Source organism: Megascapheus bottae, chromosome 13, assembly GCF_031878675.1.
Source record: "Megascapheus bottae isolate mThoBot1 chromosome 13, mThoBot2.hap1, whole genome shotgun sequence".
Lineage (NCBI taxonomy): Eukaryota > Metazoa > Chordata > Mammalia > Rodentia > Geomyidae > Megascapheus > Megascapheus bottae.
Genome location: NC_143521.1, coordinates 42,103,623 through 42,127,641, shown reverse-complemented (window position 1 = coordinate 42,127,641; position 24,019 = coordinate 42,103,623).

The following is a 24,019-nucleotide window of genomic DNA, read 5'->3' as shown; positions in this document are numbered from 1 at the left end:
TGGTTCAATGCTAACAAATTTCCATACAAGTTAAAGAACTATCAGAATTTAAACAAGAGAATCAGGTCTGAGTTCCCAGTTCTGATCCTAAATACTATGTTATATAAAAAATTACTGTTTTTTTCCAAGTCTTTCCATTTCATTACAAATGGGGTAATGCCATTCTTTCTGATGGCAGAATGGAATTCCATTGTGTATAAGTATCATATCTTGTTGATCCAATCATCTACTGAAGTGCATCTGGATTGGTTTCATATATTAGCTATGGAAAAAGTGCTGCAAGGAACATGGTTGTGCTAGTAGCTTTAGTATGCTCTTGTTTCTGAACATTTGTGTAAACACAGACTCCAACGTTCCCCTCATTTGTAATAATTAGTACACATTTAGGATTCTACTAGCAGAGGATCACAATAGCTTAAATGCTACATAAGTGAGGTCATATAGGATGAGACTAAACAAAATGAGCTCTAGGATATGGATGCAAGGGGTTTATCTTTGTGATTGTTGTTCTCAATGTACTACTTGCAGTTACTTCTTTTCTATTTATTCCCCTTATGATTAATCTCATGTGGTTAATTTATCTGAATTTGTTATCTGGCATATGGACACCTGTTTGTTTATTTGAAAGAAGGAAGGGGGCAAGAAAACGACTTGGAAGGGGTGGAGAGGGCAAGCAAGACAAAAACATGTTCAAAATGTGAAGCACACACTAAATGACAAAAGTAACTGTAGCACCTCTATACAATACTCCAATAATGAAATACAATTCAGAAAAAAGATTTTGTGGAAGGAGAAGTCATAATACTAAAATTGGGATTCATAACTGTAAATTATCTTGAAAACTAAGTTATATTATGATGTAAATATTCAAGTAAGCTTTTCTTAAATATTTTTGATCTTTTAAGGAAACTGTATAGTGCTTTTCAGAGTAGCTGAACAAGTTTACATTTTTACCAACAGTGACATAGTATTCCTTTTCTGCCAAATCCCCACCAGCATCTGTTATTGTTGGTTTTCTTGACAATGGCCATTCTACAAGGGGTGAGGTAGAATCTTAATGTTGTCCAGAAATTTCACTCCTGCGTATTTATTCAATGGGTTACAAACCAGGGTACATTACTCCTGCCAGCACAAACCATGTTAATTGCAGAAAAATTTTTCTACAATAGCCAAGCTATGGAATTAACCCAGATGCCTGTCAGCAAATTTATGGGTCAAGCAAATGTGAAACACACATAGACACAGATACAGATATGCAGATACAGAGAGACAGAGACAGACAGACACACACACGCGTGCGCGCGCGCACACACACACACACACACACACACACACACACACACACCACATAATGGAATTCTATGCTTCCATTACAAAGAACAATATTGTATCATTCATAAGGAAATGGAAAAGAACTTAGAAAAAATTATATCAAGTCAAGTAAGTCCAATCCAAAGAAACATAAGTTGCATAGTTTGTGTCATTTGTTATGACTAAAATAATCTATAAATCTACAAGTAAGAACCATGGTGGTAAAAGGCAAAAAAAATACACTTAGACATATAAATAAAACAGGACTACATATTTACACAGTGAGACCAAAAAAGGATCTGTTGTAGGAGTGATTCTGTTTTTCTGGAGAACCTACTGCATGTTTTGCTCTCAAACATGTTTCCATGAGAACAAATTGTCTTTCTAATACAGAATTATTAGAAAATACACTGATTTTATTTAATAATATAAAGATCTGATTTCCATTGGGAAAGAGATTAGTGTTAGTCCATGGTATAAACGATTTAGAACAATACACAAAATGTTGGCAGTAGATAGTCTTTAATCAACCAATTTTAACACAAAGGATCTAGGTGACTGTACATATTTAAACATTTTTGCAATCTAATGACTACAATAATGATAGTGGACCCCAATAGTGAGTGAAGCAAACATTATAAAACTCTCCATTTGAGGATATGGATTCATTAATGTAATCATTATAAAGTAAAAATCACATTAAATTTACACAGTATACCATAGAAATGTATGCAGTTATTGCATGACAACTAGAAGTAAAAGTTAAAGCAGAAGTAACCTCAAGGAGTTGAAGTCGCAGATCAAGGTTCTAGAAATGACCTAAGAGGTTCTATGTGTGCCCCAAATAGGACCTTTATTTCCTAAACATATTGGTCTGAAATAGCTAAAAAAAATCAAATGCAGAATCCCATGCTAAAAATTAGATGAATTACAGTGCAAATGTAACATCCAGCCTCAATAGCACCTATGGTTGAAAGAAGACCATTAATTGAGGACAAATGAGATCCTAGAAGTCGGGATGGGGAAATATGAAAAGATTCTAATGACTTTGGTAAACCTGACTTCCTCGATTCTAATGAGTCTTCATTATCCACAGAACATATTTCCTCATCTGCAGCTTTCCCACCATAGCAGCCCTGCTCAGGTCTTCAGTTTTCTGGGAGGGAACATGGCTGCTTCCCTCCGAGAGGATTAACCTTGTATTGTTTGCGGGAAACTCATGGCTTTCCTTGAGAGAGTTATATGTCTTAAAAAATAGTTCCCTAATAAAATCATATCAAGTATGGGTGTTTAAAAGGTGACAGAGGTGGCTGGGTTACCTGCACATTGTCTTCCCTTATGCATTAACGCTATTATTGGCTGCCCATGTTAGTATTAAAAGTGAGCTTCTGGTAAAAGGATAGTCTCACTCATCATACTCTCATTCCACACATATGTTCACATCTATGCTTGCTCATCCTTCACCATAGAAAGATGAGCACGAATATTCCTGTCAGATATTTTCCCCTACATGTATATTCTTCCAGCCTTCAGAAATGGAGAAAAAAATTCTGATTTTAATCAGTTACTCTTTTGCTACAAGACCATTGAACAGACTAGCAGAAGTCTAATAAAAACTTGCTTTACTAGGTAAGCTGGAAAGGTGACAAAAATTTTTAAAAAGACAGAATTATTTTTTTAAAGTGGATTCCTATTAACTCATAATCCTCATATTCAATGAACCATAATAAATTTATTATGTAAATTATTTGTTCATTATTATATGTGAAATGTTAATATAATGAAACCTAGGAAAGGTTAGTTTTTAATGTATTTGATAACAAACATTATAAAGTTCCTTAAAGCATTTATGTGGCATGTGTGTTATTTTATTTACCCTATAAACACCTTCTGGAAAGAACTTGAAATATCTACCACCATCTTGAAATTAGCCCTCAATCTACCATCACATGGCTTTAATGACAGCTGCTATTTCAAAACAATGTAACAGCTTTTGCCAATTAATAAATTAGCACTATGGTACCTAGAGTAAACCTAGCAAAATGTATCCCTAGTAATTATAATACTGAATCTTGTATTTGGAAACAAAATAGTGTTAATGAGAGTATTGAATGGGCTTGGTTAACAGTTTGGAGCTAGCCATCATGGAACTAGTTCTCATTTCCATTTTAATATTTCATAAGACCTTGGACAATTTATTTTTGTTAAATTTTCTCCTCCCAGAATTAGAAATAATATTTTCTGTCTCATACAAATCTTTACAGTAGCTACAATATAAATATGAAATCTAATGGTACTACATTTGAGTCAAGGCTATATGAAATACAAGTCAGAAAACAAAGCTTTCTAAGAATCAAACAAAAATATTCCAAAAGATTCTCAGAGTGCCATGAAAGTGATACCCTGGATAACAGTGCTATTGGAGGTGGCACTGGAATAAGAGCTCATGAGCACAAACCAGCTATGGATCCCGTGACTTGACATTTCTGCTAGTACTAAAGAAGAAAAATTGGTTTTCTTATGGTTCTTTCAAGTGTCGGGTAAAGAGGAATCAAGGAAGAGCTGTAGAGCTTTATCAACTTCTGAGAAAAAAATAAAAAATCAAGACAATGCACAACAGTCTAAGTTAAGTCATAGGCTTTGTGTAATTTATTTCCTATATTTTATTTACACAGATAGGATGTGTTGCATTTATCTTGCTTAAGTCCATTTAACATGCTTAATTCCATTTGTATAGAGAGGCCTTCACAGCATTGTCAAGTCAAAGGCTCATTCTTACATGTGCATAGACACAAGGAGGAATTCTGTATTTAGAGTCATGAGTAGTGTCTCTGGAAAACTCAAAAAACAATGTTCAGTGTGCTGTTTTGCAAGGGTACCTCATGTAATGTGAAGGACATGTTCTTGTAGCAGAAGTTCATGAACTTTTATCATCAGAGGGATTGGTCAGGTTTTAGTAAGAACTGAAGGGAGAATTAAGAACAATTAATACTCATTGTAAGGAGTATTGGGAAGCATAAAAGGAAGTATTGAATATATCATAATTTTAAAAATATACAGACATTCTTATTAGAGTATCTACTCAAGGTGTGTGCTGATTTTTAAGTAATAGCATGACAAATTCCAGTAAATTTTGAAAATTATTTTTAGTGAATTGCTTTCCAAAAATGATAATGCCAAGAAGATACTGTATTCCCTTTCAAATTATGAGTACTCAGAGAGTAAAGAACTGTTTGGTAATATCACCACAAATGTAGTAATTCTTGGTTGAGCAAATATTTTTCCAGAATTTAACATAGATAGCAGGTTCTTTTACTATGTGTATACTCTACGTGAATATTGCCCATTTCCTTGATTGAGCTCTAGACATCTGTATATCCTTAATGATTGCGTATAAATTAATCACCTTGGAGGAAGGTAGATATCTACCTCCTGTATTTTTAAAAGTTGATGAATACTAAACCTACAGAAAGAGATATTAACATATATATTTATATGTATATGCATGTATACATATACAAGTATATGTGTATATATATATATTTGCCTAATCTATGATTGTGCTTTATCCTTTACTGGCTGATACCATTCATAGTAGTGTCCATGAGAACTAAAAGAATACAAGTCATATCACTGAGTGTGCAAATGCAGTATAAAATGCCATTCTCTCCCTGGCAGCTTTGATTATTAAACACAGAAAGAACATGTGAAATGATCTCTTCTCTAAACAGATATTGTGTAATGACTTTTCAGTCCTTGAAGATGCTGTTTAATTTGCAATGAGCCGAATTAGCCATCTTAATCAGGATGAACATCCTTGTGGTCCCTTTAGTCAAGCTAATTGTAAAAGCCCCAAATGGAGTTTAATTGCCATTTATGATGTTTAATGCAGTGTTGAAGCTTAATATGGGACACTTTAGGGAAACTGTGTCATGGGATGTCTAGACAAAACAATAGTTCACATGACAACATTGTAAAACATAATGTAGTCATAAATTTAGAGGAATTTAGAGAGACTAGTTTAAATTTAGTGGAATATGAAGAACAACTCTAATTTGAGCCACAAAGTCAATTAAGTACATGAAAGCTTGACAGGTGGTAGTATATTCCAGGCAATTTTATAGTTTATAATCTAAAATCTCAGTAGTATCTTCTTAATCTTCATACAATCTTTTAACAAATATATGAAACCTTGAACTTTATTTTTGTTTCCTTTCTGTGTAGCCAGTGTTTTTTGTTTGTTAATTTTGTTGTTTTCCCTGAAGAAGTGGGTTGACTTTACTCTCCTCATACTTTTACATTTCTTTCTCTCAAACACATCAAGTCAGGATCAGGAAGCTCGGGTTCTTCTGTTGCGATGGTGGTCAATTTACAGGGTTTAAGTGTCTTTGTTGGTTTAATTTTCTGATGTCTGTACCAAATACCAGACAGAAACAACTTAAGGATTTGTTTTGTTCAGGGTTTCAGAGAGGTTAGTGCTTGAAGAAGTGAGAACACAACACTGCACAGCAGCTAGCACCATGACAGCTAGGAAGGGATAACAAAGTGAGCAAGGGTGAAGATGTAACCTGCCAAAAATGTGCCTCAGTATTTTACTACCTTGATGCAAGTAACAATTTTGCATAGGATAATAATCTGTTCAAATTTTGAATCCACCTGTGAATTAAACTGTCTGTTAGGACAGAGTTTGGAAGATAGAATCATCTCTGGAAATGTGCTCACAGAAATACCCCGAGTTGTGCTTCATTAACTTTATTTAAATTGTATTTATTGTTGGGGTAATGTCTAGAGGGGTTACAGTTACATTCTTCAGGTAGTGGGTGAATTACTTCTCATATATTGATACGCCTTCTCATGTTTTTGTCCCTGTTTCCTTCCCAATCATCTTGTTTTCCCCACTGTCCTTCCCTATTTCAAATAAACAAATAAACGTATATCCAGTACACCAGGTAATGATTCTCAACCCAAATAAGTTGATAACAAAGATCATGTCATCACTTCTTCTGGACATAGTTGGATACTTTGTGTCCTGGTTTACAAAAGGTCATGTTTTCTCTAAATCTGAGGAACAAAATAGAAATTGGGAGGGGCTTCCAGTATGCCAGATTGAAGTGTTATATGTCCATAGCCTTCGGTTTTAATTTTGTTTTAGATAAAAGGTGTTACTGACGTTCCTTGGACTGCTCTCACATTTTCAATCCTTCTGCCTTGACTTCCCCAGTACCTGAAATTGCAGGCAAGGTCCATTACCACTAGTTATAACCTCTTCTGGTGTCAGAGCAGTAGCAGCACGACAACAAAAAGCTTTGCAGTGTCCAAAGGAGCCACTTTTATTTGAAAATATGTACTTTGCGAGGAAACACAATGACTATATTCAATTGTTCTGTTTCTTTTGATCTTGAGGCCAGCCCAAGCTGGAGGGAACTTGCCTTTACCCCTTGAAAATTAGAATTGCAGGCATGCACTACCCTACCTGGTCATACAGTCTACTCTTTTTTCTAAAAAAAAAATAATTTTTATAAATATATTTTTTTCTTTTTAAACAGATTTTATTAGCATATATTTGTTGTACAAAGTGATATTTCCATACATGAATTCAAATTTCACCTCTCCAGGACTCTACCTAACTTCCTCTTATTTATAACACATTTGTATAAATGTATTTTTAAGGGAAAGTTGCTTTCCCTTTAAAAGTAGTGCTTTCCAATACTTTTCTTTTTTATTGTTGAGATAATGTATAGAGGGGTTATAGTTACACTTGTCAAGTAGTAGGTGTATTAGTTCTCACACACTGATAACCCTTCATGTTTTTGTCCCCATTTCCCCCTCCCTACCCCCTCCCAATCTCTTGTTTCCTTCTCCCTTCTGTTTCCTTTTCCAAATAAACAAATAAATGTATATACATTATGCCAGGTAACAATGTGAGGTACGATAACAATATGAGATTTCAAATGAGACCACTCCATGGGAGTTTACAATATACAAAGCAGGAGGCTTCTCTTGAATAGTACAGTACAACATCTGATACCTAGAAACCCTAATCATGAGGTGACAGTCAGTCCCCCAAGCTTGTCTGGATTTTCCTGGAATAAAGACGTGCCATCCAATACAAGATACACACACGATCTGGAAGATATAGATGATATATACATCTGTTATAAATAGAACCCAAAAGCTGTACTCCTATCTCTAAGAACCAGTTTTGAAACTTGTGACTTTGCTAAATCTATAAGAGGATCAAAATAGAATTCAAAAAACGCAGTCCAAAGCCATAAGAGCAAGATTTCCAGCAGGCAGCAGTTCAAAGCTCACATTTGCCAGCAGGCAGAAACATAGCTCAAAGAGCAATTGAGCCAGCAGGCAGCAGAACAAACCAGTCAGCTAAAATGGAAGTAAAAAGACCCCTGAGGCAGCCATGATCATCTGGATGTCCTGTGTATGGTTCTAAGGGTTGTGTTACCACATGGAAACAAAGTGGACACCCCATTCAAGCTCTGAATGAGGAGTTTGGATTCATGACAGCAGACATACCAAAAATGTATAAAGAAGTCTTCAGGATGGTCTCTGCTTGCAGAGCACAGCTGGAGACTGTACCTTGACAGTCTGTCTTGTAAGTAGAAGGCTTCAGCTAGAGTAGGGATTTCCTTTGCATGCACAGATTGTGGCTGGTCTGTGGTGAACCACCCTTTGTGCTGCTGTAGAAAACAGTTGATATTTCTCTTCATGTTGCTAAGACGTGAGCTGGAAGGCAGGAGAGGTATCAACAATTGTAGTTTAATAGGAGTCACATCCATACACCAGCGGTTGTCCTGTACTCTAACCTATTCAGGAACCTGAGATTTGAAGGATCATGGTTCAAAATCTGATCAGAAATGTTTATTAGATATATTCTCAAAAATTGGCCAGCAAATTTACCCAAATTTCCAGAAGCAAGAACACACTAAAGCCACAAGCACAACAATGTTCATTGCAGCAATATTTACCATAGCTAAGATATGGAATCAACCTAGATGCCCCTCAGTAGATGATTGAGTCAAGAAGATGTGGTACTTTTATAGAATGGAATTCTATGCTGCCATCACAAAGAATAGCATCACCCCATTTGTAAGGAAATGGACAGACTTGTTAAAAAAATCATATTGAGCCAGTAAGAAAGACCGAAAGGAACATATGCTCAATGTTTTCTCTCATTTGTAATACACATTTAGGTACACATCTAGGACTTTCCTAACACAGGATTACAATAGCTCAAAACATAGATACATAAGGTCATATAGGATGAGGCTGAATGAAATGAAGTCTAGGATATGGTAACAAGAGGTTTATCTTGTGTGAGTGTCGTTCTTAATGTACTATGTTTGTTTTTCTTCTTTTTGACCTTATGAGTAATCTTATGTGGTTACTGTATCTGATTTTGTTATCTGGTATATTGTATATATGTTTATTTGTTTATTTGAAATAGGGAAGGGAAGGGGGGAAACAAGATGAGGGGTGGGGTGGAAGGAGGGTAATGGGGATGAAAACATGAGAAGGGGTATCAATGTGCAAGAAGTAATGTGCCTACTACCTGAGGAATGTAATTGTAATCCCTCTATACATTATCCCAACAATAAAAAAAATAGCCAGCAAAGACAAGGATCAGAGTTTGGCTAAAGTAGTAAAGCAATAGCCCAGTGATCACAAGACCTTGAGTTAAAACTCAAGTGGGGCAAAAATAAATAAAGGCAGGAGTCTTCATACTAAAATTAAAATTGTCACCTAATACTATGTGTGCCAAGTATATATCTTAACAATTTAAAGTCTGTTAACTAGCTTTAACTTTTGGAGTAGAATCAGAAAATACACATTCTACAGAACAGAACATAATTTTCCAATAAACTGAGAAGGTAAAATAGAGTCCTTTTATAAAGGGTGAAAAGGACTGACTAAAGCAGAATTTAAAAAATAGTAGATAGGTTATTTCTAAGTCCCATTTTTTATAAGATGAAGAAAATGAATCACTATATTAGAAAGGTAATTAGATAAAAATAGATAACAGATGATGTAACATTTTATTTCTTTGTTCATATTTGATCTAAGAATTAAAGAAAATTCAGTGTTGTACCAATTGAAACTGACCATCTTGAGAAATTTGCATATTATCTATAATCTCCATTTCTTGAATTCTTGAATGAAATCTTTAGTTTCATACTTATAATAGGCATATTTAGTATAAGATACTATGTTTTGATTTAGTTTTACTTTATTTTGTTAATGGAATACGGTAGTGACTCAATCAAACAACATATATTTTAATTGTTAAGTGTTATGAACATCCTTAAATGGCTCAATTCCACATCATTTTGTCACTCTAAAATTTTATTGATATTAAGGAATTCCATGAATTATAAGGGCTGACAGATTTGTGAAAGATATTAGTCAGAAAGAAAAGACTAATCTTAGGCATGTTCCTGCAATAAGGCCAGACAGCAATAGGAAAAATGTCTGCTGGATTTTTATAGGTCAGTGCATTTAATCATAAAAATATAGGTAAAGTTGTATGATGACATATTGTCTTACATTGGATATAGGGAAGAGAACCAATATGAATTGGAAGTTTGGGAGGAGAATAAGTCATAGGAGAAGTAACTGTTGCTTCATAACATTCTGATAGCATGTCCTCCTTCTCTCATTACATAATTCTGGATTTTGTAATTAAATTTAGTTGATCAGAGATCCCTTTTTTATTTATTTTATCATTTTTTAAGTGAGAAAATACTTTCCTAAGATTTCTTTCTGCAATTTTTCTGAAATGTTTTCTATAACAAAATGTCCTTCTTAACTCTAATGAAGACAGAAAACTTGTACACAAAAAATTAAATTGAACTACCTGGGTGGGGATGGGCAGAGAGAAATGAATGGTTTTCATAAGACTATTGCTGCAAGCAGCTAACAACAGCTACAATATTTTGGTATATATTTCTGAAAAATGTTTGATTATTAATGGTTATTAACTAGCAATTTGATTCACATCTTCCTGATTTTGAAAGGTAATATAAGTGTCACTTACCAGCAACTAAAGAACAGCAGTAAGTGTCCTTGTTTAGAGGTCATGAAAGGAACTGTTTATTACAGTAGAAACTTATAATATTCCCTTTTCTCCTCTTGAAACATGCCCCCCCCTTTTTTTGCCATTCCTGGGCTTAAGCTCAGAGCCTGAGCTCCGTCCTTGGACTTTCTCAAGGATAGAGCTCTACCACTTGAGCCTCAGAACCACTTCTGGCTTTTTTTCTATGTATGTGGACTGAAACATTGAACCCAGATCTGCATGCATGCTAGGCAAGCACTCTACCACTAGGCCAAACTCCTGGCTGAAACACATACTTTTAAGGGTATAGGATATTTTTCTTTTAAGTTTTCAAGGGGGTGTAATACCACATATCTTAGACTGGCATTGAACTTGAACTGCTGCCTCCCGAGATCTGTGATCACCACAGCAAGCTAGCTTATCTTTTTCAATAATAAAACAGTGAGAAAGATTGACCAGGAGTAACATCTGTTAGGTTATTTCTGATTCTGAATCATATTTAAATGAACTTTGTCACTTAAAATAATTATAGTATACTTACATTTAGGTACCTAAATGCTGGGAGAGGAGGGGGATGGGAATCAGTGTGCATTTTAAAGAGCTAGGAATAAAGAATTCTTTCCACATTTGGATATCACTGTCACTTTCTCAAAGTATTTCCTTTCATTCTTAAGAAACTTAATAGTTCTGAATAGGAAGAGAAGAAATTCAAGCTACTATGCACATGTTCTTTCCTCTTTGCTTCTGCATTGAGTGATGTCCTCGGATGACACAGCTGTAACTTCATCCTGATGCCCTCTTTCCACTGAGTCACGTGGCTCCATTCAGAAAAGAAGAAGGCTTGTCAAGTAAAGGAACAAATGAGAAACCCAATTTGCACTGAAAAATGGAGAGAAGCAGAGCAAAAGACTGCTTCCTTGGGCTAAGATTGATTTTTCTATAATGTTTCCCTATGTCTTCTATTTAAAAAAATGAAAACTTAGCTTTTTATATACTCAACAATCTATTAACACTTTTTCCTAGGCTTGGAACAAGGTCTTGGTTTCTGCTTTTATCTTAATCTGATAATATGTATGATTTTAAATATTTTAACTGTAATACTTCAAATATACTATATGATAAAAATATTTTACTTTTTATTCTCCTAACAGAAAGTAGAGACCTAGGTAAATATGTTAAATAAGACATTTATATTACTTGCTTTCAAGAACTATTCACTATTGTGTAACGGTATTTTCACAATTAATTAAAATTACTCTTGCTTTCTGACTATATGAAATAACTTGGCCTTTAATAAATTTAGGTAAACTATATTAAGTATGAAAAATTGCAATAATAGATATGATTTGCCTCCCTCCCTATCACATTCTATATTAAAAGAAATTTGATGCTAAATCTCTGCTGACAGGTAAGCATTTTGTTTCATGATCAAATACATTAAATTAACAATTTTTCTCAGTTGACCAGATTACTTAATGAGTTCCCTGTAAATTTCAGGATAGAAACATTAATATGATGTTGGAATATGTCTTTTCAGTGCTTATCCTACCTAAAGAATCATTCATTGTAATGAGTACCCCCTCATAAATGTACTTTCAATACCTAAGGAATCATGTGGGATTACAGTATATTGGTAGAACAAAGATAGATTGGAAGATACACTAAAAATGGCAGCAAATGCTGCTTTATGCTTTTTGAATCATCTGTATTTCATATATGTGCCATACAGAGCAGAGAGGCAGAGTCGATTGGTTAATGGAAGCTTCTGACTTCTCTACAAAAACCTTGTGGAGAATGAATGCTGGTGCTAATCTGGCTCCATGGCCACAGGCTCTAGTAAAAAGCCTGGGGCCCAAGACCCTTCATCTCCAAGTTCTAGGCCTCTAAGTTCCAGACCCATATCCTTGCACCCAATCACCAGCAGTGACTGACATCAGATATGGTTCATATATTTAAGAAACTAACCTACCCCAGGAGACTCAATTTCTAGTTCTGACACTGCAGATTTAGGCAACAAACAGATTTGGGCCTTGTGGTTGAGTCCACTCAAACACTGTTTCAAGTATTGCTCAGCAAATAGACTAACAGCATTATTACCAAAGGCCCCATCAGCTAGGATTTCTTGAATCACTGTGAAGTATGATTGACAAAGGTCATTTTTTTTGAGGAAGCCAAATTGTATAGTCAGCAAATAGTGTTTACTTCCTCACTATTGAATTCATTCAACATTGAATTTAATCAAGCTGAAGATCAATTCAATGGGCTTGAAGATAAATCATTTTCAATTCCTCATTCTGAAAAACAGAAAAATGAAGTGTGAAAAGTATAGAATTTATGAACCATTAAATATACAGATCAATAGATATACTGTGCATAGTTGTGAAGTCACAGAGAAAGGAGAAAGAAAAAAAGAAAGGAAGGGAAGGGAAGGCAATTTTAAGATTGTATTCTGATTTCAAACAATCATCACTAAAATACTAGCAAATCAAATTCATATGTAAAATTAATAGAGTCCTAATACTAAGTGGGAATTAACACTACATCGTAAGGGTATTCCAACAGGTGTAAATCAAAACGATTAATAACATTTGAGGTATCAACTTCATCAGTTTAGTGAAAGATCTGACAAAATTTAACTCTTTAATAATGAAAATTTCTAACCAGCTAAATGTGAAAGGAATCTACTGCAACATACTAAGGATTGCACATTAGTTGCTAGTAGTGAAGCTCAAACTCAGTGATGAAAATTTTATTGCTCTTCGAGAGTTTTTCTCTCTTCTACCCAGTATGATCTAGCACTACACATTCTATTGGCATCAGTCATCTAATAAAAATAAATAAAAATATTTCAATTGTAAGGAAAAATGCGAAATTAATTTTCTTTGAAGAAAATACTTAGTATTCTGAAATACTAGAAATAAATATACTGAGCAAACTATAGTAATAAAATATTAATCAAAAGCCAATTTTTAATACACTAACAAACTTTAAGAACAATCAAAATAATATCATTTTGGATCTCATCTAGAAGAATAATGTAAAAATTTCACAAAAGAAATAAAAGATCTATACATTAAAAACTATAAACATTTGATGTAAGAAAACTGAAAAAGATGGAAGCAGAATTGAATAGAAAAATTGATATTACTATAATGTTTGTTCCAAGAAATTTACAGAATGAACAGAATTGTCAAATTGTAACAATATTCTTAATGACAATAAAATTTCATATGAATTCAGAAAAGATGAAAAAATGCCAAAACAATCTTGCCAGAGATATTTCAAAATATCTCTGAAGCTATAGTAGTCAAATCATAATAACATAAAAGTAACCTATAAATTAAAGAACAGAGGAGACTCCAGAAATAATTCTATGTTCTTATCAAAAATAACTTTTAAAGTATCAAGAATAAACAGTAAAGAGTCTTCTCCTGATACGATTTTCATTCAAGGTAGTTGGTAAAAATAAAATAAAAAATGAACAGGGAATTGAATGTTTCCTATCTCATAATTAAATTCAACTCAAAACATAGCAAAATGAATTATTTAAACCTAAGATCTAAACCATTAAACTATAAAAAGAAACATGAACTAAAAAATTCCTGACATCATGAGCAATGTGTTGTTTTCTTCTGTGGATTTTTTTTCAAATAATCTCCAAACACAAGAATCAAAAATAGATAAATGGAATTGTACCTTACTAAAATCCTTCTTCCCAGTAAACAGTCTGCAAAATAAAATAGAACTCAACAGAATGAGTAAAATATCATTTGTCATATATACATGCGATGAGGGATTAATATCTAAATTATATACACAAATGAAAATAAAATATCGTAATTATAATACAGGCTGAGAACCTGAATAGATATATTTTGTGAGAAAACAGCATCTAGTCAACGATTACAATTTTTTAAATGTTCAGCAATAGTAGTCTTCCTGAAAATGTAATTCTAATCATAAGGAGACATCGACTGGGAGTTTGGCCTAGTGGTAGAGTGCTTGCCTAGCATGCACGAAGATCAGGATCAATTCCTCAGTACCACATACATAGAAAAAGCCAGAAGTAGTGCTGTGGCTCAAGTGGGAGGGTTCTAGCCTTGAGGAAAAAAACCCAGGAACAGTGCTCAGGCCCCGGAGCTCAAGCCCAGGACTGATGCAACAACAACAACACCAACAACAAAATCAGTGCTTCATAAGGAGACATCAGCTTACATCTATTAAAAGGATGAAGTATAATTGTTGAGGAAACTATGCAGAATATGATAACCTTTATACAAAAGCAGGAGGAAATAAACATCAATGCATGTTTTCATAAACCAATATTGTAGTTTTGCTATCAAAATCAGAATAAGCCAAGCTCTTCCCCTACACTCACCTCCCCAAATCATACATAATCTAGTTTTTTTTTTTCTGTGAAATTTTCAAAAGCCACTGTTGTACGACCTGAGAGTAAAGCTGCGCTTGCCCAGGGTATGGAATGAGGGCAAATAAGAATTTAGTTAAATGAATAGCTTTAATTAAGCAAATTGCAAATTGTCTGTATTATACAAGGTGATTGCATTTTATAAATACCATACTGCATACTTGAAATCTGCTTACATTTAACTTTTATGTTCTCATCAAAAAAAAAAACCTAGAATGGTTTACATGTTAAGTAAGAGTATAATAATTATTTCACAATGTATATTCTTATCAACCCATTATGCCATACAATGTAAATAAATACAGCTCTTATTTACCAATCTTAAGTAAACTAGAAGAAATTTAAATAACTGAAATATAATTTTAAGTAAAAAATGTCAATGTGTATGATCATTGCCAGAACTATCGGGAAGGCTTGTTTTGGGTGATTTTTTTTTATGACCATAATGGCAGAGTTATGTCTGAACATTCAAGTGTCTTTTCTATTTCTCTGCTTCTGTTAGATTTGTCACCAGGTGAAGGTGGGGGTTTGTGAAGTTTTCTTTTAAAAGTAGGATCCCTTCCCTTGGGGTCCCTTACTTCATTCAAAAAAAAAAAAAGAATTTTTGGACAAGTCAAAATGGTCAGAAAACTTGACAGAGTTTTTTTGAGTAAGTAAGCAAGTAGGTAGGCAAACACACAGACCAGGAGAAAGGCTGAGGCAGTCTTACCCAGTGTGGGTGCTCTCAAAGGGAGAGAGCTAGAGCACTTTGGCATCTGGGGTATTTACATGATGAAGGCTGAAGGTCTGACTTCAGAGTTTTGCAAAGATAGGTATTTCCTCTTTACTCTAATCATTCCTGGTATTACACTTAATGAAAGCTGGGACAATTCATGAATGCCTTCCAGTATGAATGCATCCTGTGGTAAACAGAGTCTTATTCTTGAGATAAAGAAGGAATCCTGTAGTTCTCAAGCAAACTTAGTGCTTCTGTTTTCAAATGCTTTATTTCCTAGTTGCTTTTGTCTTATTTTCCCTATTTTAACCTGCCTCATTTTCCCCTAAAATGACTTCAGTCCTTAATCTTAAGGAAAGCAGATGAATGAACATCTCCTGTAGTTGCAGTAGGCTTTTTAATTTACCTTGCCTCATTTCTTTAATCTAGCTGGCCTAGGATTCACTCCTATTTTCTGAAATCTAGTTATTTTTGTCTGTTTCTAAGTTAGCCTACTTCAACTTTGTTTTCTTTGTACATATATCCTGCATTTACCAATTAATTAATAATCCGGTGTGTTTATGTATATTCTTACCATTATATATTATGCCATTAGTTTAACATAAGTGTTATTTAAATTAGTATTTCAGACTTATTTAAATTTTATGGAAGGCATGTATTGTATAGACTCTTTTTTACAGTTACGTTAGTAAGGTGCATTTCCCAAGGAAAATGCATCAGCAGATCGGCCACTCTCCACTCACCAACACACACATCTTAACAGGAGATAGATTAAAAAGTAGAGAAAGGCAGTATCTAAAAGACTGTCAATAGTAACAGCATGTCTGACCTCTGAGTTCACAGGAAGTATTACTGTAAGTAAAAACTTGATCAGAATAATTTGCAAGAATTTCTTGTTTTTTCTCTCCCTGGGAAAAAGTAAAGTGCAGTAGCTTTAGAACTTTTCACTCACCTGTGATGGGAAAAAAAACTTATTTCACTCTGGTTGTACTACTTCTATATTTATAAAAGCCTAGACAAATTTCCAGAAGAGAGTTCATGAGGAGAGAAAAAAATCATACTCTATTTTTGAACATTTCAGGTAGTATTCATGTCTGGAACTTTTATTTATACTTTAGGCACTGTCTTATTGTACTAATTGTATCTCCTATCTTGATTGTTCAGAGTCTAGCTATTCATGTGCTGGCTAATATTCATTGAAAATCAACAGAACTAAAGATAACAGAAATGTACCCAATTTAAGCAATGAAAGGAAATTAGACCAAGACTAAAGCACTTTCACTGCTGTTGCTAAGATTTGGAGTTAGAAAAATAACTTCTTGACAAAACTGGTAACATAAGGCAAAAGAAAATGAACCAGTAATTTAATGAGGTTTAGGAAGCCAGAATATAAGGCAAGATTTAGAGACAGTGAAATAATCAGTCTGCAGGCAAATTCATTATTGAGATAAATAACTTAGAAAATATTTTTTCTTTGAACAAAGAACAATTCATATCCTAAAATCCCCATTGCTTTTTTGTTAGAAAAATGAGCTACTAAGATTAAAGTTATACTTCAAAAGATATGGTTATGAACCAGAGTTCAAAGGTAGATGGCTTTCATCCTCAACTAAATTAATAATTGTTTGATAGGTATGTTTCCTTATCCTATGTTTTAAGCCCAGAACAGAGACTGAATCTTACCCAAATAGGAAGATAAGGGCTAGTTATGGGTAGATAGAGTTATAAACATACATGTATCTGTTGATCTGCACATCTTTCCCAGGAGTTCTTATGCAGAAATCATCAGAGAAATCTCTTGAAATGTCAAGGATAATGACATCATCCCAGGCAGTCTCTCCAACTGACACCACAACATCACACATGCTGACCTGGTCCTATAACTTAGCAGTAGGAGTTTTGACTTTTCTGGATTAAAGAAAACAATTACAAAAGCAAAAGATCTAGCTCACACAGGCCTGCACACTAAAGCCCTTCTTTAATTCAAAGGGTGTCATTGAGCTACTTCCTATGAAGAACAAAAAAACCCCTTGAGATACTATCAAGTATTTTAAAGCCTTGACAAGTTTGCAGTGTCCTTACTATCCATCACTTCCGTCATCAGAAGTGATAATGTGGGTTGAATAGTTTGGCCTCCAAGAGTACTTGTGGGTGGCTTTGTTCTTTGTTCAATAGTATTGAGTTGGTGGGTACTTTAAAACTTGGGACTTTGTGGGAATTCCTAAATATTGTGTGCTAGCCTTAGAAGGGATTGAGATAGTTCATTTGAGACCTCTGACTTAGTTTTGTGAGAGGGTTGTTGTACATAATTCTGAATATTGCTTAGTCCCTTTGCTCCTATTCATGCAACATGAACTCTTATTTCTTCATGAATTCCTATATTGTAGCATCTCATGTGTCCTTCACCAGAGCTAAGATGATGCTAGATTCCAGCCTCAGGCAGGATTGATATATAGATGGTTATATCATTTCCTTTCATGTTACCAAAGTTTGAACTGGGGGTCTTGTGCTTACTTCTATTACTGAGCCATGCTTCCAGCAAAGATTTCCATTGGTTATGTATGAGAAACTATGTCTTTTTCTATTTAGACATTTTTTAGATTTTCTAAAAATGATACTTGGAATATATTCAAAGGAAAAAACATGATTTTATTTGCAACATAGGAACAAATCTTTTTTGTAGGTGTAATAACATATAGAGTCTGTAGTAATATGTGCATGTCTTTTTAATATTAAAAATTACATTAATAGTCCACTTTAAAATTTAACTGAGACAACTTGAGTAAAAGCAACATGTTTTACTTGTATTATACATCAAAATATTACATCACAGTATGTTGTCATTAAAATGTTTCACCGATTTTAGAAATGAGAGAGTATGGAATGATGTAATCAATATGAAAAAGAGTTGAAAGGGATTAGTTGGTTTAAGAGTGTCTTCTAGTAATTATGTAGTAGAAAGAATTCATAGCCAGGCACGTAGGCTCACACCTGTAATTCCAGCTATTCAGCTGCTCGGGAGACTAAGATCTGAGGATGACGGTTCAAAACTTGCCCGGGCACAAAGAATGTGAGACTCTTATTTCCAACTATTAGCCTTGAGCTGAACAGCTCAGGGACAGTTTTCAGTCCTCATGACTGACCAAAAAAAAAAGAATTAATTGTGTATACCCACTGATAATTGTAGGAATGTAATTAAACAGAATAAGTGTCATTCATTACCTATGAGATTTAAAAAATGCAAATAATGATTTTTAGTTTTCATACAAATTGTTTGTTTAACACCAATTCTATGAGGATAATTTGTCACATTATTTATGAAAAGCAATGATGCGAATCATTCAAATGTACTTTATTTCCATGTTGTACACATAAAATAATTAGAAGCTATTAATTAACAAAAAATTATAATTATTATTAATTATAATCTTGAGAAGAATAAAACTGTGGTGTTAAATTCTGTGATTTCAGAAGTATAGTCAAATGATCAAGGTACTCGCATAAAGACAGACAAAGCCTAAGGGTAAAAATAGAGTTTTAAAATAGCATATATTATGCAATGAATCAACAAAGGGAATAAAATATACAAGGAAGAAAAATTATGTTGAGAAATCAAGACTGTGTTTGTAAATTTGAGTCCATATGGTAATTTACACAAAATGTAACTAAAAGTATAATATTAATCAAGACACATTTTACACATAGACTGATGTGTTGAATTGAATTCTCTCTACAACTATATAAAGAAAAAATTAAATATTCAAAAATAAGATAAATTAAAATAAGTAAATTGAAACAAATGGATTAAAGGTTTTAATGTAAGAACTCTTGGGCTTCCTAGAAAAGTTAGGAAATCTCATGGTAGATTTTTATGATGATTTCATGGATATTAGTGAAAAATTCAAAGCAACCAAAGCTACAATCAAATAGTAGGACTAGATCAAACTAAATAGGTCATTCATTGTATTAAAAAAAAAACAAGACAATGAAATAAGAAATAGGGCAATATATATTCAAATCATGTTTATGAAAAGTAATAAACTACAAAGTATCTAAGGTTTTCATATCAATGGCAGAGGTAGGCCTTTCTTCAAAGAAGAAATACAAATGACAGCAAGTATAATAATGGTAATTAATGGCCGGGAGTTTGGCCTAGTGGTTAAAGTGCTTGCCTAGCATGCATGAAGACCTGGGTTCGATTCCTCGGTACCACATACATAGAAAAAAGCCAGAAGTGGTACTGAGGCTCAAGTGGTAAAGCTCTAGCCTTGAGAAAGTCCAAGGACAGTGCTCAGGCCCTGAGCTCAAGCCCAGGACTGGCAAAAAAAAATAATAATAATGGTAAATAATATTTACCTTTTAGCGTCAACATAAACAGACACACACATGCACACACCCAAATACACACAGTTATACTCTCAATACAAAAACAATCCCATGCACATGGAACATAAATGCCATTGTATAGCCCCACATACAACATACATATATACATCATTGTGAATTTGTCATGGATATTTACTGGAATTTGAATGGAAATTATGTTATTTTCCCATGGATTTGTTTTAAGGTCTTCTGTTTAAAATTCATATTTCTCAGCACAGAAACAAAATAAAATATCTAAGTGCAATATTATTGAAATAACAGTGAAACTTTTATTTGTGGGTGTTGTTCAAAAATTTTAGAAAGTGATAATCCAGAAATCTGCTTGACATTTAAAACACAAGCCTGGCAGTTTTGTTTTGTTTTGTTTTTTCATATAAAAAGGGTAAGTAGATGGTGAACTTACCAGCCATGGACACAGTGCAGACTCAGGAGCTGACACTGTGATCACACTGGGTTTTTAAGGGCAAAACCCATGCAGTCAAACCTGGCTGCACACAGGTGGCCAATGGGACAGTTAAATCCATAGAGGGACCATAGTCAGCTCCAGCCACACACAGGTAGCCAATAGGGTTACAGCCTAGTGTTTGAATGTACCTATCACCTTAGTTGGAGTTGGTGCACAAGTTGGGCAAGTTTCCACACAAAGTAGGCCCTCCCTCCACCCAATGGATATCCCACCTAATGGGGTGGGGATAAGGTTGCCAATCCCTAGAAGATTAAAGTTGGCTGGGCTGCTTTACCATTGTTGACCTCCCACAATGAGGCGGGGAACTGTTAGGCATTCAGGATGGCTCCAGTCCCTGCTCCCCGTAACACTCCCCCCCTTTTCTTTTAGCCTAGTCAAATCCTCAACTAAGTTACCTCAGTACAAACAGGGTTATACCGGGTGTGTAGGATCATCAATTTTATAACTCTGATCCCCCCTTTTTTTTTTTACTAAGGACATCATTGCATTAATTACACATAAGCCAATCAACAGTAACATTAAAATAATCACCAGTGGGCCAATTATGGCTGAGGATTAGGAGGAAGTTGCCTGGGGGGACCAGTTGTACAGCCTCTCATACCATCCTTGGGACCCCTGTCTCTCCCTTTCTTACTTATCTAGTCTCCTCTTAGAGCTGCCAGGCTATCTTTTACTACTCCATTGTGATTTGCCCAAAAGCAACATTCTTCTCCCAGGGAAACACTCAAACCTCTAGGAACAATATATCCAGTCCTCTTATGTTCTGGAGGACAACTTCAGCTAGGAACTCCAGTGAGTAAGTGAGCTTGTCGATTGACTTATGTGTACATCTTAGGTCAGCATCTGTTTGGGACCCAAGATGTCTGAAAGGCCAGGATCCTCACACACTGACTTGATCTAGGAGTGATGAACCCAGTAGCTCTTTCCTGCTACCTTCACAGTGGCTGGAGTGCTGGGAATCACAGTGTAGGTTCACTTGAGTGCCAGGGTACTGGAAACCAGATGATGAATATGTCCCCAAATCGACTTTTACCATGTCCTGGGCCTTGGTAAAAAGGCCCAAGCTCAGAGCCTGAGCTCTGTCCTTGGGTTTTCTTAAGGCTAGAACCCTACCACCTGAGCCATAGCATCACTTCTGGCTTTTTCTATATATGTGGTACCAAGGAATTGAACCTAGGTCTTCGTGCATACTAGGCAAGCACTCTACCATTAGGCAAAACCCACAGCCTCTAATTATTTTTTATGTAAAAATGATACAAGTCTTACTAGACTTGAGAGATACATGTCATCACAATTTGGGAGCATTATTGAAGAGGTTTATAGAAAGTGGAACTTGAGCATTAATACATTGTTATTTTCTATGTGAACACAGTTATTCAGCACTTATATCAGTGAATTTGAAAAACAAACTTGATTTAAATTGACATTACAGTCATCTCAGCTTTGTAATAATTTAGTCATATTCAGATACAACATTCTACTCTGAAAAGCATATACAATTTTGTAATAAATATTCCAAAATTATTTTTCTTATCCTACCTAATCATTTCCCAATGTACATAGTGTTTTTATGGTCTTTTGACACTAACTTATTAATATTAAACAATATTTGAAACTATATGTTAAACTTTACATCTTCAAGTTCACAGAGAGTAGTTGTAAAATAATTACTATTAATGTTAATTAGAGATTGTTTCTTCTTAAATGTAATATAGCTTATTTTATGTTCAAGGGGTCTGTTATGTAATTAGCACAACACTAGAAATAAAAGGGAATATAACCGGATTTTTCATAGAAAGATGTGGAGACTGGATGGGTTAAAAGAAATGTCCTCTCCCCACCCCATGGGGAGATGAGAAACTGGAATGCTCACTGAGTAATTATTTATACTGATCATGTGCTGGATGCAAATCTGCTATATCTTTAGGTGAGGTTACTTAATGAAGCCTGGTTCGATTATAAATAAATTGACATCATAGAACTTCAGAGATCATCAGGGTAAGGACTTTATTTCTGAAAGAAGACCTGGCAAATAGTATGATTGCATTCCACATCATCTCTTACATCAGACTATGTTGAAATTACAATTAGTATATTGCCTCATTTGCAAGAAAATGGAAAGACTTGGAAAAAAATCATATTGAGTGAAGTAAGCCAGACTCAAAAGAACATAGGCTCAATGGTTTCCCTCATTTGTCATAGTTATTATAAACCTTGTACTCTCCTAGCAGAGGTTTACAATAGGGCAAAACCTAGAAGCATAAGGCCATATAGAATGAGGCTAAATGAAAGGACCTCCAGGATATGGGAACAAGAGCCATATAATGTGTGATTGTTGTTTTTAATGTACTGTGTTATTTCTCATCTCTTTTGTTATCCCTTGGTTATCTCATAATGTTACAGTATCTTACCTTGCTATCTGGTGTATTGTATATATGTTTATTTATTTATTTGAAATAGGATAGGGAAGGGGGAAAACCAAGATGAGGGGAGAGGGTGGGAGAAGGGAAATGGGGACAAAATATGAGAAGGGGTATCAATGTTTGTGAAGTAATGTGCCTTCTATCTGGCAAATATAATGTAACTCTTCTATTAATTACAATAAAAATGACCAAAAAGAAATTATGAGTTTGTATTATTACATCCCTCTTTATCTCCTTTCTATTTTATCTGTTATGACCATCAGACTCACAATGTGTGATTGTTGCTCTTAAAGTACTATGTGATGAGTTGTGTAATAAGTTTTATTCATATAAACATTGCTTTCCCTTTAGAAAATAAAAGTACCTGGTGCTATACTTCTAACTCTGAAATTCACTGTTATGACCCCACTGTACAGCATGTGAAGTAAATATCCACTGGTTCAATCACAAAATAGTGATTTCTTTCTTTGCATTATTTCTTGCATGCATATGGTTTGAAATATCCTGTCTTTTTCACTTATCTAGTGAATAAATTCAGAAAATGTATTCCCTCCAATTATTTTTCTAACATAATAATTAAAAGGTATTTTTCAATTACCATGTCCTTAGTTCTTGTGATTCCATCACACAGTGGGAACTTCTAATGTGCATACCTAAAATATTGAAGCATTTTTAGCAATTGTAAAATTATCTTGTATTTTAAGATCAAGTTTATGAGAAGAAAAGTACTTAGGTAATCAAAGTGACAAATTTAAAAATGCATTTTGAACTAGACCTCAGTGCTGAGATAAACAAAGACAATGAACCAACTCCCAGAACTGGGAAAGACAAACCCCAGAATTCCTATATAAGTTTAGTTTGGTCTCATCTCCATAGATTTTCCTACTTTCGTAAATAAATGTAATTAGAAACAAAGTTGGACTACGAAACTTTATAAAACCAGAAAGAAATAAATTTGTAGTTAGGCAAAACTGTCCTGAAATTCTACCTATACAAGCATTAATATTTGAGACTGACCATTGATTTTTTTAATTGTGAGATTTAAGTAAAAAGTAGACATGATTAAATTATGTATTTTGGCAAAGATGATCATTTTTGAAAGAAACAATATAACAAAATAATTTCAAACTATTGTATTTATGAATGTACAGTATTTATTTTAAGAGTATAACATTATTGCTAGGGCCGGGAGTTTGGCCTAGTGGTAGAGTGCTTGCCTAACATG